This window comes from Juglans microcarpa x Juglans regia, chromosome 1S, assembly GCF_004785595.1.
Source record: "Juglans microcarpa x Juglans regia isolate MS1-56 chromosome 1S, Jm3101_v1.0, whole genome shotgun sequence".
Taxonomy (NCBI): domain Eukaryota; kingdom Viridiplantae; phylum Streptophyta; class Magnoliopsida; order Fagales; family Juglandaceae; genus Juglans; species Juglans microcarpa x Juglans regia.
This window is the reverse complement of record NC_054595.1, coordinates 7,707,322-7,721,055: the sequence shown is the minus strand read 5'-3', so window position 1 is coordinate 7,721,055 and position 13,734 is coordinate 7,707,322. Positions and strand designations below refer to the sequence as shown.

Sequence of the window (13,734 nt, the reverse complement as noted above, 5' to 3'; positions counted from 1 at the left end):
ATCCTCATACAAAATATAATAAACAATTAAATTTTTTAAAATCTCAATTCAATTTTTTTAAATCCCAAAACAATAATAATATTAAAACATAATATTTTAAACTTTTAAACAAAATATAAAATTTTTATCTCACCTCCCAAATCGGAAAACATCATAAATTGAAATGGTTGCAAAGCATTTTTTTCCCGAAAATAAATAAAATAACAAAAAGCTCGAAATTTGGGATGGGCGTGATGATAATCTGTGATTCTTTCGATTGAGACTCATGGCTAAATGGCAACGTGGCTAGCAAAAGAGAAATTACGAGACTCATGGCTAAAAAGAACAAAATAACATTGGGAGAAGCTTTTTATATTATTTGAATTGAAGACGTTGTAGGTAGAAATATATATATGAAAAATGCTAGGGAGCCGTTTTGGGCTCCCGTTTGATTTGTCTGACTGGTTTTTTTATTTTTTTTTTTCTAGCTTTTTTTACTTAGTGATTAAAAAAATATTGCTTAATAATATTGTGAATTTTTAGTTTTTTTTAAAATATTTTAAAAGTGTTAAAAAATGATATGAAAAAAAAATTTAAAGATTAATTTTTTTCACATCATTTTTTTAACACTTTTAAATATTTTAGAAAAAATAAAAAAAATTCAAAATATTATTAAATAATATTTTCTTACTAACTAAGTATAAAAAATTAGGGAAAAAAAATAATCGAGCAAATTAAACGGCCTCCCTAACATTTCCATATATATATATATATATATATAGTTAAAAGGGCCGCAATTTCTTACCGAAGCATAAACCCATACAAATCGTACAATGGGCTCTAGAAATTGGTAAGTCCAATACATTTCCAGTATCATGATCACGACTCTCGATCTCGAGGAAATACTAATTTCTTGCAAAATTTATCAGAGTGCGATGAAAAATAACAATGGACACATCAGACGTTTCATGTAAATTATAATGAGCAGTTAATCTGTATGTGTTTCCACCTCAAGTAACCTGTAATTGCTGATCTCTGGCCTTTTGACTTCGAATTGGCACAAATCAATTTCTTTTTCCTATGCTTGATTACAAGAAACCAAGAAAATTTATGTGAAAAAACCCAACTCTTGCTTTCTTCCTCGTATACACAAATTAAAAGGTTTAGAGCAAATGAATCAATCTAATCTAGCAGTTTGCACCAATAATATTAAAAATTATAACTTGCATGCAAAACAATTAGTTCTCGGATACAGAAACACTCTCAACCTATCTCATCTTATTTCATCTCACCATTACAATTTTTTCAAATTTTTATACAAAATATAATAAATAATTCAACTTTGTTTTCAAATCTTAAAGCAATAATAATATTAAAAAATAATATTTAAAAATATTTTATTTATTTCACTTAAAATCATTTCATTTTATCTCACTATCCAATCCTTAAACTACTTTTCATTTTTATATTGCATGTATTTTTATGAGATATTCAGTGTGAGAAACCATTGCTCACGTACAAATACTTGTAATTAGGGGTGTAACTGGTCTGGTCTGGTTTTGGACAAAATTTAAGATCGAACTGGTATATACCGGTTTTGTATTTTCTAAAACAGATTACGCATCGGTTACCTTTCTAAACCGGTATCTCCGATTTTACCGGTTTCTGCTCCGGTCCGGTCCAGTTTTCCAATTTTTTAAAATGTACGTTTGTCATTAAAAAATAAAAAATCTGTTAATAAAAAAAACTGCTTCAAAAAATCTGTTCTAAAAATTTGTTCATATTACAAAATCTGCACTACTAAAAAATTCTGTTTTAGTAAAAAAATTAGTATTAGTTATAAATTTATATATTAGTATAGCTATATAATATATTAGACTATATAATAGTATTAATATTATACTATTAGTATAATTATATATTAGTATTAGTCATAAACTTATATATTTTTATAGCTATATAATATATTAGACTATATATAATATAATTTAATATATATATTTTATGTTTAAAGCATATGAGCAATTAAATTTTCATCTTCAAGATTAAATTTTTATTTTATAAATTATAATAATATTATCTTATATATAATTATATTAATAATATATGATATAATCAAACAAATTATAAATATTCATATTTAAGATTAATATTTTATGTTATAAATTATAAATTATTTCATATATAATATATAATTATATATATTATATATAAAAATTTCACATATAATTATATATAAAATATTAATTTTTATATTTTTTTTTTCAACCGATCCGATCTAAAAAATCGTAGAACTAAAATTGAACTGATTCAGTTTGCATAATTCAAGAATCAATTTCAAACCAGACCAATTCCAAACCCATCCAACCAATCGGACCGAATTGATTTTTCATTTCTAAGTTTAAATTTACACCCATACTTGTAGTTTCAAAGAGATTCAAGTTTCTATTAGTTGATGAAGGGACAGTAATTAAATTCACATCACCAGCATGGGCCTACACAATGACCAAAAAGAAAAGGAAGCATTGGGGAAAGAGTAGTCTGAGAGAGAAGAAGTAAAGCCTAAAGGTTGGCAAACAAAATGGGGTCAATCACAAGACTTGGGGAAAAAGGTCGGTCACATTAAAGTTACCTTGGATTCCACAACAAAGTTGCAGGGGGTAAGCTTGATTTAACTATCCTATTTCAGTAATCAGCTCAATTTCAAACATCGACGTACGACCTATATGCTGAAACTGATCATATATAGACCTTAGCTTCCCCATGCATGCATTAAGGGTCCAAAATCTTCAAAAACTTTTTAAACTCTGTGGTCAATTTGTACACACTTGATGTTTTTGTTCATAAAAAGTCGCGTGCATATCAATGATTTTAGGGAATTCTCAAACATGATCTCTCTCTCACTCGTAAAGCAAATCATTCAAAGCAGTCACAGAAAATGATGACTTTAAAACAGTGAAAAGCAAAGGGAGACAAAATCGACGCAGTTTCCAAAAAGGCTTTAAGTGAAAGCATTTGCAGAAAAGAAACCAGAAATGCAATTACAAGAATTATTTTGAAAAAATAATAAATATAATATGTATAAGAAAAAAAAATTAATTTTTTTAATAGTATATACTATTCTTTTTAAAGTGACTACGTGAGGTTTATATACTATTATATGATCATATGTAACGTTACTTTGTAAAACTATTCAAATATCGGGAAAGGCTGAAAAATAAAGGAAACCACCCTAATAGCCAACACGAACGATGTAAGTAGCTAAAACTAGATAAATAGTAGTAAAAAAGAACAATGCACAAAGTAGAAATAGCTTGAACAAACAGAAGAAAAACTGACATTTGGTCCTACATTTCTGACGGCCAGCCAGCTATTTTTGATCTATGAACTTTCATTGCACAGCGTTTTAGAAAATGAAAAAGCACAGTGAAAAATTACGAAAAAGAACCAACAAAGTCATTCAAAGAGAAAGAAACATAAAGGTTTACTACTTAACTGGTGCTTACTCACTTTTTAGAGGCATGTTCCACCTGCTTAATGCTGAAAGACTTGCTTTTCATTTTTGTTCTTCTACTACTTTCAGAATCTAGTGATGCTTTAGTGCTCAAAAATCAGAAGGAAAACATGATTCAAAAGGATAGAATCACAGAAGGATAAGGAGGAATGTGACATTTTTTAAGAATGACCAATGTTTCAAGACCAAGGCAAGTTGCTAGCTTTCTTCAAAACTCATTCTCTCACAAGCACATTACCAGCATATATACGCATAAATCAACACGTTACACATGCAGGCTTTGCAAAATTACAAATGATACATGTACAGAGAAAGGGGAATATCATAAGATGTAAGGAAGATGCACAACAACACAAAATTAATTAAGGAGTAATCTGCACAAATCATGACCCTGTCAAGCTTAAACACGAACCAAAGCCCTAGATACTGCTGAATTTGTTGTATCTTACTTGCACTCTGTAAAGGCCATTGTTTTTCTTTCATCAAAAGCGCAAGTGTAAAATCAAAGGGCCGGGCGGAGAATACAAAGCTCTCCATATAAGTTATTTACCTCCGGAGATAAAATAGTCTTGAACATATATCTAAAAATTACTCATAACTATCTAGGAATGCCTAACCTTCCAACGATATTTATTCAACAAATAAGAAAATGGACAATTTAAACATCGACAGGGAAGGGTATCATAAGCAGCTTGCTTTTTCAGTTTGTACATATGATAGCTTATCATGCCTTTTACGACAGATTTATTTTGGAATGATTTTGAGATCAGTGTCAAAATCTAATTAACAATAAAACCCTAGGAGAGAGAAAAGGAGGGGAATGTTTAGCAAATTTCAAAACCAGATCTGAAAAAGAAAATAGCAGAAACAGACAGATCAGATACTGAAAGGCATCACGAGGAAAATCTTTGTAATGATCGATCCGATAAAAGGGCTTAGACTGACAAGAACATCATAACGTGATCAGAAGAAGGAAATAAAAAAGAGTAACGATGCAAACAGATAGTCAAAATACTCCATCATTACACCAATCTGCACATAAATAACATCCGTAATCGCTCTAGAAACAAAAACCCATGATGCCAATGATTCCCTAAACTTTACCCACTACAGTATATTAAAGAAAGAAAAAGGAAAGAAGACAGACCTTTGCATGTAGCCCATGATCAAAGCCCTGGCATAGATCCATGGAAGCATAAAATTGGGGGGAATGAAGCCTGGTCCGACGACACTAAACATGATCCACATATTATCACGAGTTATCAGCTATGGTAGCCGTATATTTAGATTGACTACAGGTAACAAAAAAAGGATCAAACAAATTGTCCTCGAGCCAGACAACATTCCCCTCAAAAGAACAAGGCTTCCCCATCTTCACATATCATGATCTTCAACTCTGAGGAAGAGTGTGTGTCTCCCCCCAAGTGTGTCGCCGACCATTAAGAGAGAGTGAGAGGGAGAGGGAGAGAGAGAGATGGGGATTGGTGGTGGTGATTTTGAGTGAGAATGACATGGTATGGCAGAGTTATAAGAAGAGTAAAAAAGAGCGCAAAGCCAGCGCTAAAAAAGACAAAAGATTGGTGCAGGCTCTACCCTAACAGCTGGGTTCTCACTTCCAGCGGAAATGACCACGACCCCATGCAACCTCTCTCTCTATCTCTCTGTACTATAAATATCCTTGATACTGTTTAATATACATACATCCACCATTGGATTTGGTAGAAGATACTTGATGTACATTCACACCTCGTACACGCACTCACCAAACAATTTAACAATCAGTTCTACAAACACGGAAAGCCACCATTAGATTTTGGGTTTATGATGGTTGATGGTGTCATATATCAAGCATACGTAGACTACGATCATGACTACGTAGCATTGGAAATGTGACCCCTTTTGGACGGCAAGATTTTGATAAACGTACAATATTTGATCCAATTATAAATTAATGGTGTTGTAAAAAGTATTGAATGGAAAAGGAATCAAAAGGGATGGAGGGGTTAGGAATGAGTCAGAGGAGTGGTTGGGTTTTTTGAGCTTCCCGATAATGGAAAACTATTTAATACCTTACAACTTGTTTGTATAACACAAAATAAAAATATAGATTTGAATCATTAACACTAAAGCAGCTAAAAAGATGTCACTTTATTTGTTGTTTTCACTTTCATGAAAACGAGGGGACCCTCGTCTGGCGTGTCATTTTTGGGCAGGGAGATGACCGACAGATGGGCATTAGGGGTCCACTCTATGGATTTCTCTTTTTCGCCCTTTTACTCGGGTCACATTTTCTATTCTTTTATTATCCTAATGCTTGCTATTATCTAAATAATGTCAATTCTAATGTAAATGATGGTTCCTATTTTACGAGTCCTTACACAAAAAATATTTATTTGTAAACCGTTATTTTTATAACAAATAATTTTTATCATAACAAATAATTCATCATAAATACTTATTTTTTTTATAATGAGCATTAAATAAAGTGAAATTCATATAAAAATTGTATCCACCTTTAAATTGTAAGAAGTATGCGAGTATAAATATTTTATTCATAATTTATATCAAAGTTACCCTAAATATTACAACAATTACCAATAAAAATGACAAAAAAAAAAAAAAAAAAAGTAACCACATTGTATGCACCTTATTGCCTCAAATTCCAAACATGACAAAGAAAAAAAAACATATGAATTTGTCGATCTGCACCTCATCTTGGATAATTTAGTTCCCTATTTTGTTGCTAATATGATGGATACTCTACACAAGCAATTGTCATATTTAAATAAAACAATAAAAGTGGATTGTAAAACATATGGGTCCTTAATTTCCTTTTTCTTTGTCTTTTTTTTTTTTTTTTTTTGCTTTTTTGTCAATGTTTCTTGGTAAATTAGTTTTATGATCGTCTCTCTATCTGTTGGCTGGAAATCTGAGAGTCTATTTTATTTTTATTTACATATTTCTCATCTTATCTATCTATCTAAACGAGTGATTTCGATTTTACCTCAAACCTAAATGCAAAAATAGAGTATTGCATCTGCTGTAATTTTAACGTCACTACAAGAAAAATAAATTTTTGTGACTAATTTATTGTAACTAAAAGATTAATCATAATTAATTTTAATTATAAATGATCATTTTGCTAAAATTAATTAATCGTTAATAAATAATTTTTTTATAGTACGTAATCAGTATCAAAAAAATATTTTTTCATTATTGTTGAACTCATGCCTATTGACGGCATCGTTTGTCAAAGAAGGTTACTTTGTCAAACGAAGCCGAAGCAAGGATGGAGAACCTATACATGATAAGGGTCCAGATTGATCTTTTCAAGTAAGTAAATAGCCACCAGCTGAGTAGACTTGACGTGAGCAGCAATAAACATCTGTATCGCATATTTCACGTGATGTTCGTTTGAAATTGAAGAGGCAGTAGTTGTACTACTACTACTACTGGAAAATTTTGCACTTGTGAAGACAGTTGTATTTTCTTGGCATTAGACTGATTTTATGTCCTTTTCGTGCCAATCAATTGTACGGAAAATGAGTTAAACAAATGAGATCGATAAATGCATCTATAATTAGATGCATCTATTTAAATTATAGGATTGTTATTTTTTTCTAATGGGGGACAGTTTTAACTCATGATTTTTTTAATTAATTTAATTATCTGTGGTCCACAAGCCAAACAGATCGTCCTGATCTAAAAGTTCAGAAGCCAAGAAAATTTTAATCAGACGCTCTTTATAATTCTTAGAATAACCAAGTGCCTGCCCATTAAGATCTCGGATACAAATATTATATAAATAATATTATATGTACTTACAATTTTACTCATATTTTTATTTATAATATTCATTTTATTAATTTTTTTTTAAATTTAAAATTTTATAATTTGTAACGTATCAATAACTGATTATATATTACATATATATATATATATAACATTTTTCATATTATATATATCACAAAATATATACTCTAATATGTGGGAAAGGAGCAGAGAAAATAAATGAATAGACCTATATATCTTGAAACAACAGCTGCTGCATGCAGGCCGTATAACATCATGTTTTTAGGCAAGTGATCAAGTCTCATGCAGGGTTTTTGCAAGTTTTGATACTTTCAATCCACAATTTCAGTACTAGGGTATGCATCAAGTTGTCAGTATTTTTTATCACTCTTTGAAAAACAACGTTCCATGGGGCTTCAAATGGCGGTAGATAGAAGAACCAAAATCACTTTGAACCAGACCTTAACTAAGGTATTTTCCATGAACAAAGATTCTACTTTTTATTTTTTTGAACATTCTGCTTGTTTTATCTAAACTGTACTCCCGGAACATGAGCTGCCATGCTACAGCCTCACTTCCTCTCTCTCCCCCTTTTCCCTTCGCTGTATACATCAGGGTGACAAACGGAGAGGACGATACTGGCTCCAGATTTCAACGCTTTTGTAGTCTTGAAAATTGTGTTAAAGTGAGAGGGCGGAAAGAAACAAGACGTAAATGTCAAATCCCTGCATCTCCAACCCAGGTTGTCGAGAATGCCATTATTGAATAATAATTGTTTGTATTTTATATTCTAATTAATGCTACTATTAAACACATTTAAAAATAGATAATGATGGTTACTGTCCTCCTTTTATTATTTATTTATTATTTTTTATATTTAATTTTTTTAACATTTTATTTTATTTAATAGTAGAAGAAATAACTATTAATAAAATTATATATTTTTAATTTTTTTTAATAATTAAAAATATTTAAATAAATATTTTAAAAAATGATAAAAAATAAAAAATTTAAATACACTATAAATAATAAATAGTTAATAAAAAAGTAGTTACTAACCTTGAAAAATCCCAACTACGAGTGCAGTCTCAGCTCGTTCCTACTCTCTTTACCTCTAAATTAATCTCTCCTAAATCTTTCGTCCCCTCTCTCCAACACCGCCCTCGTACGTTTAGAACCGGTTTATAGTTTAGATTAAATTGAGATCAATTCAGTTTAATTTAATTTTAAATTAAATTTAACATTTAAATATATTATTTTTAAATTATTAAGCTCAATTAAACTCAACTCTATTTTACATGTAAAATTTATAATTATTTTTAATTCAATATTTCTTTACATGTGATATTCATAATTTTTTTTTAATTTTTTTATAAATATATCTAAATTTATTTTAAATGAATTCTATAAAACTCACAATCTATTTTAATTTATTATTATTTATAAAAAATTAAATTCATTTTAACTCAACTCAAGGTTTAAACGAGGACTTGATAAACTTTCCTGCTTTCTCACGTGCTGATCTCAGTCTGTGTGCCGGTCTGCGGATGTCTTTGTGTGTGTGTGAGAGAGAGAGAGACGCTTTAATAAAAGTTGGGGTGGAATGGCATTATTAGGTGAAAAGAAAGAAGCTTTTTGGTACTCAAGTCAATTGGTCGTGTCTGGATCCAGAAAAAGTAAGAGATACGCGCAGTATACGTGAGAGAAAACAAGCGCACAAAAGTAAAACGTAAAGCTTTTGCGGGGTGCTGCTTACCATTATCAACAATTGGATCAAGAGAATAGTATTTTCAAAGAAATGAGAAAATTTTTATAAAGAAAAATCTCACATTATAATATTTTTAAAAGAAATAAATATTTTATATAAAGTATATAAAAAAAATGATAAATACATAAATAAAAATATATATTAATATATTTTTACAATATAAAGTAATGCTTATTGAATACAAGATTGCTGTTCCATAACGCGAATTAGACGGTTGCGCCCCGCAATAAAAAAAGGCCCAAAATTATTAAAAGTTAATTAAAAAATTAAAAAAAAATCTAAACTAAACGATGTTAACCTTGAAAATTGGAAAAAAACTAATTCTCAACTGCACGGTAAAAAAATATAGACGTTAACAAGCTTTATATAGATTCTGAAACTTCACTTAGAAAAGCCAAAAATTCCAATAAAATTTCAAAAACGACGTTCCAATCTATCTGTCAAAAAAAAATTTCAGAACATTTCAAGAACTCTTATTTTATACTTAAAATTTATAAATTTTATTTCATCTCTCTTATACTCTAGACTCTAGACTCCAGTCTACAGTCTCTAATCTCTAACTCTCTTGCATCCATCTTACTTGTATTAGGTACTGGCAACCTCTCCCATCGTTGCATCGCACTTGCAGACGTTGAACGACATCTTTGTTGTGCTATAGTCGACGAAAGTAATGGTAAAGTTGAAAAATTTGTGTTATATATAGAGTAAAATTTTGTGGCAATAAAACAGACACGTGACTTGTCTTCTAGTTTCTAGAACATTATTTGTTTTCTATTTTTATTGTCTTCTTCTTCAACACTTAAACCGACCACAACGACCAGACGTTTCACAATAGATTCACATGGCCCATGGGCCACATATTCTTTGACTTTTTTTTTTTAAATTTTGTGTTTTTTTTCAACTTCTATAATATATAATTTATTTATTGATTTTAAATATTAATATTAATATATTTATTTTATTGTGCAGATTAACAATTTTATATAAAAAGTGGTGCTCATCTATTATATAAAAGTGAATCCCATTTTCTAAACCAGGTTATATTATTTTATGTTAATATTTATTTTATTCTAGAATATTCATAAGCATAGTAAGCATTCTAACCATATTATCAATTGAGAATGAAATATTAGAAAAACTTGAATATAAAAATTTAATTACCAATTTTGCATCTCAAAAAACAAGAAGAATAATTTTTAAATAAAAATATACTTTGATACAAGAAAATGTCACATTTTAAATTCTTGCCTTAGGCCTCAAAATCTACTGAGCCGACCCTGACTGAGTATTCGATCCATTTTGTTTTTCTGTATGTCCCTCCCCCTCCCAGGAACAGAAATGAGGACAAAGTGTGACACCCCCAACCTCCGTTTGGATGGAACGAAGACTTAGAGCGTCAGAACATGTAATATATGGTTATATACCCCCGTTCATGACAGTTAATGCAATGCATTCTAAAATGCATCTAGTAGTATGCAATAATCGCAGTAAAATAAGGGCGACTAAATAAAATTTATGCCAGAATAAACTAAAACATTCCAATGTCATTCATAATCATCATAAGTTCAAAGTCATGAGGTAGCAGATCCTTAATACAAACAAGTCTCCATAATTAGATTAACTACATCATGCACTCTAAGGGGGTTGGAGCTATAAACATTAAAAGAGGGTCGAATATCTTCTAGAGGTTCGGCTCCTCCTCAATTAGCCGGATCCACTAGTTCATCTGGTCCATCCTCGTTGGTTCCTGGCACAACTTCTATCATTCCAAGTGGAATGATAGTGGATCCACAATGGGTGAAATTTACTAGAAATTTTAGTAAGTTAAACAACCAATATGCACAAAGATAAATTATGCATGATAAATAATAAACATGGAATGCATGCTATGCAAAAAATCGTATTTGTCTCCTATCCAAATTCCTCAAAATTTTTCAGAAAGACTTTGATGCATATTTTCTTACAGAAAACATTTTTCCAAAAAAAAAAAAAAAAACTTGACATTTCATCAATGAGAAGCATCGTTACTAGCAATAACATTTGTACTTAGCAATTGACAACATAATGTATGGTATTATTACAGTTTCCCATATACACTGTGTGTACCTGCTGGTGACCTTAGTAAAACTTACATTGAGAGTACGTTATCTTCAAACTCGTTCTCAATGCATTGATAACATAACATAACATCATCATAACATCGTAATATATACACCTACTAGCTTTAGGTGTCATAACATTTGATTTCGCTCCGAGTTTCCTTAAAAGGAACTCATTCGAAGCTCATTGATTATTTTTCGTCAACCTAGGGGTTATCACTCCAGGAGTTAAACACTCTAGAGTGGACAGAGGAGTTCCACTAGGATAATTTCCTCACCCTATCCTTTGGAGTCGTGACAAAAATTTCTTTTCATGCAATCCTTTGAAAAATTTTCTTTCATGACATGCGTTTATGAAAATGATCGTTAGTGAAATATGTTCAAATGATGAAAAGTGCACATGTCATGTAGGCAAGTAGTTATGTACTCAGGGTAAAATATAATATGATGTTTCATGCTTAAAATGATATTTATAACATGAATGTGAAATTTATCAATAAATCATAAATAACTTATCAATGTGTAAGTTAGAGGCCAACTTACAAATTGCCTGAGTTTGGAAAAATTGTGACGGCTGTAAATAGGTTATACCAAGTTAGGAATTGAGTTTCTAAGGATGAGATTCATAATAAAAAGGGTTCAAAATTTTACAAAAATACCCAAAACTTTCCAAAATTGGAACTAAGGCCCTAAATTTTTACTATTTGCAGTAAGCCCCAAATATAACCAAACTTTACAAAACCCATATTTTCCACATTCTAAAATCATCTATGCCATTAGAATTATAAAATTCAAAGTGAAACTATGCTAAACATACTCAACCCGTGGCATGCAATTCCTTCGGGCCTAGATGTTTTTAACTATTCACCTCTATGGGTGCAATGTGTGCTTAGATTCATCAACTGCCAATAGTGATTATAACCTTAGGGATAAATTAAAACTTAGATTTAGGTCTTATGAGCTCATCCCAACACTAAAACATTGATCAAGTCCTTAATCACCATTAATCTAACCCTTAAGCATGCATGATATCTCTAGTATTTTTCATCAAGAAAAGTTTCAAAAACTGAAATCAAATCATGAATTTTCCTTTTTATCCCAATCAAAATATTTTTTAAATGTTCATTATTCAACCCTACGTCAAAAAAATAAAAAATAAATTAAAACCTCATGGTTTAACTTAAACTAGTCAAAACCCATGCATGCTTAATGATCAACACAAATTAGAAATTAAAACTACTATGGCATGCTTCTAATTCCAAAATTATACCTTCAAGATTCAATCTAAGACATTTATGCAACAAATAAAAATCATAACAATTCATGCCATGGCTAAACTTTTACCCAAAATAATTTATGAAATCAATGATCTCCACTTGACCTGGTTTTGAACTAAGCATGGTAATTCCTCAATTAAAACAATCCAAACCTCATTCTAATGCCGTAAATTGATACTTAACATATCATTCCATTACTTTGCAAGAGGTTAATCAAGAATACTTACAAAAGTCGGGACCCATAAAGCTCCCAACACAAGAACACTCAAGAATATCACACAACTCACTCGGCTTCACTCTTTTGCACACTAGGAGGAGAAGAGCTCTCAAGAACTCAAGAGAGGGTTTGAGAATTGGTGTGAGGAAGTAAGGGGTGAAGGGGGATATTTATAGTGTTCACAGGAGGGGTGAGGGGTGAGAGGCACGACAATGGAGGGGCTTGTGAGTGGTGGAAGTAGGCAGTGGTGGTGATGAGTGAAACTCCTAGATTTCTGTCATCTTTGTGCAAGTGGTGAATAGTGCTCTGAGCCACCATGATCTCATCATGGTTAGGTGTTGCAAGGAGGCTAAGGGTGTAGGGCTGCCATGGTGCAGAAGGAAGAGAAAAAATTGAAAATAAGACATGAAGTTATGCCATGATGCTGCCGGGTAGAGTTGTGAAAATCTGGACAGGTATAATGACACTCTTTGATGCCATTTTTAGGAGGTGGAAGGTGGAGAGATTGGCTGCCATTTGATGATGAGTGTTCAGTCTATGGAAGAGGGTAGTGTGGGGTGGTTGCCGAGTGATGCATTGCACAAAAGCCAATCGATTTTTGGCTCTACTTGGGGTGCCTTGAGTCAAGACTCACCATGATGACTGGAGGGGCTCTTGGGGATTGGAGGAGGAGGGATGTGGTGTGTGTGTGGTGGTTCAGCCAAGTGCAAAAATGCAACCAAACATAAGCCATTTGGTTTGGCTTCAACTAGACTTCCAATGGAACCGGTTGACTCTTTGTGGTTTGGTTCCTTGGAGCCAAAATGACCAACACACCAACTGAACTAAAGGGGCTAATGTGAGGGGTTAAAAGATAAACACGCCCTTGAGAAAAAGGTGTAATTGGCATGGGCTAGGGGCTGAATTGGTATAATACACCAAGTGATGAGTCAAGGTGCCAATTGTGATGTTTTGGGTAATGACATGTCTTTGCTTCTAATGACATGTGTTGGATCAAGACTAATATTCTAATTTAGTCTAAGAATGATGAAAAAAATAATAAAAATAATAGGGTTCAGATAGAAAATGTGAGAAATTAAGCTTAAAAC

The 13,734-nt window shown here is 31.4% G+C and overlaps 1 long non-coding RNA gene across 1 annotated transcript; it reads right to left on the bottom strand.

Annotated features, from left to right (window-relative positions):
• Positions 1-728: 728 nt before the first annotated feature.
• LOC121247855 lies at positions 729-5,193 on the bottom strand. The gene is made up of 2 exons (XR_005937297.1): positions 3,490-5,193; positions 729-1,062 (listed from the first exon to the last, which is right to left on the bottom strand). It is a non-coding gene; the product is annotated as an uncharacterized LOC121247855 (long non-coding RNA).
• Positions 5,194-13,734: the final 8,541 nt, after the last annotated feature.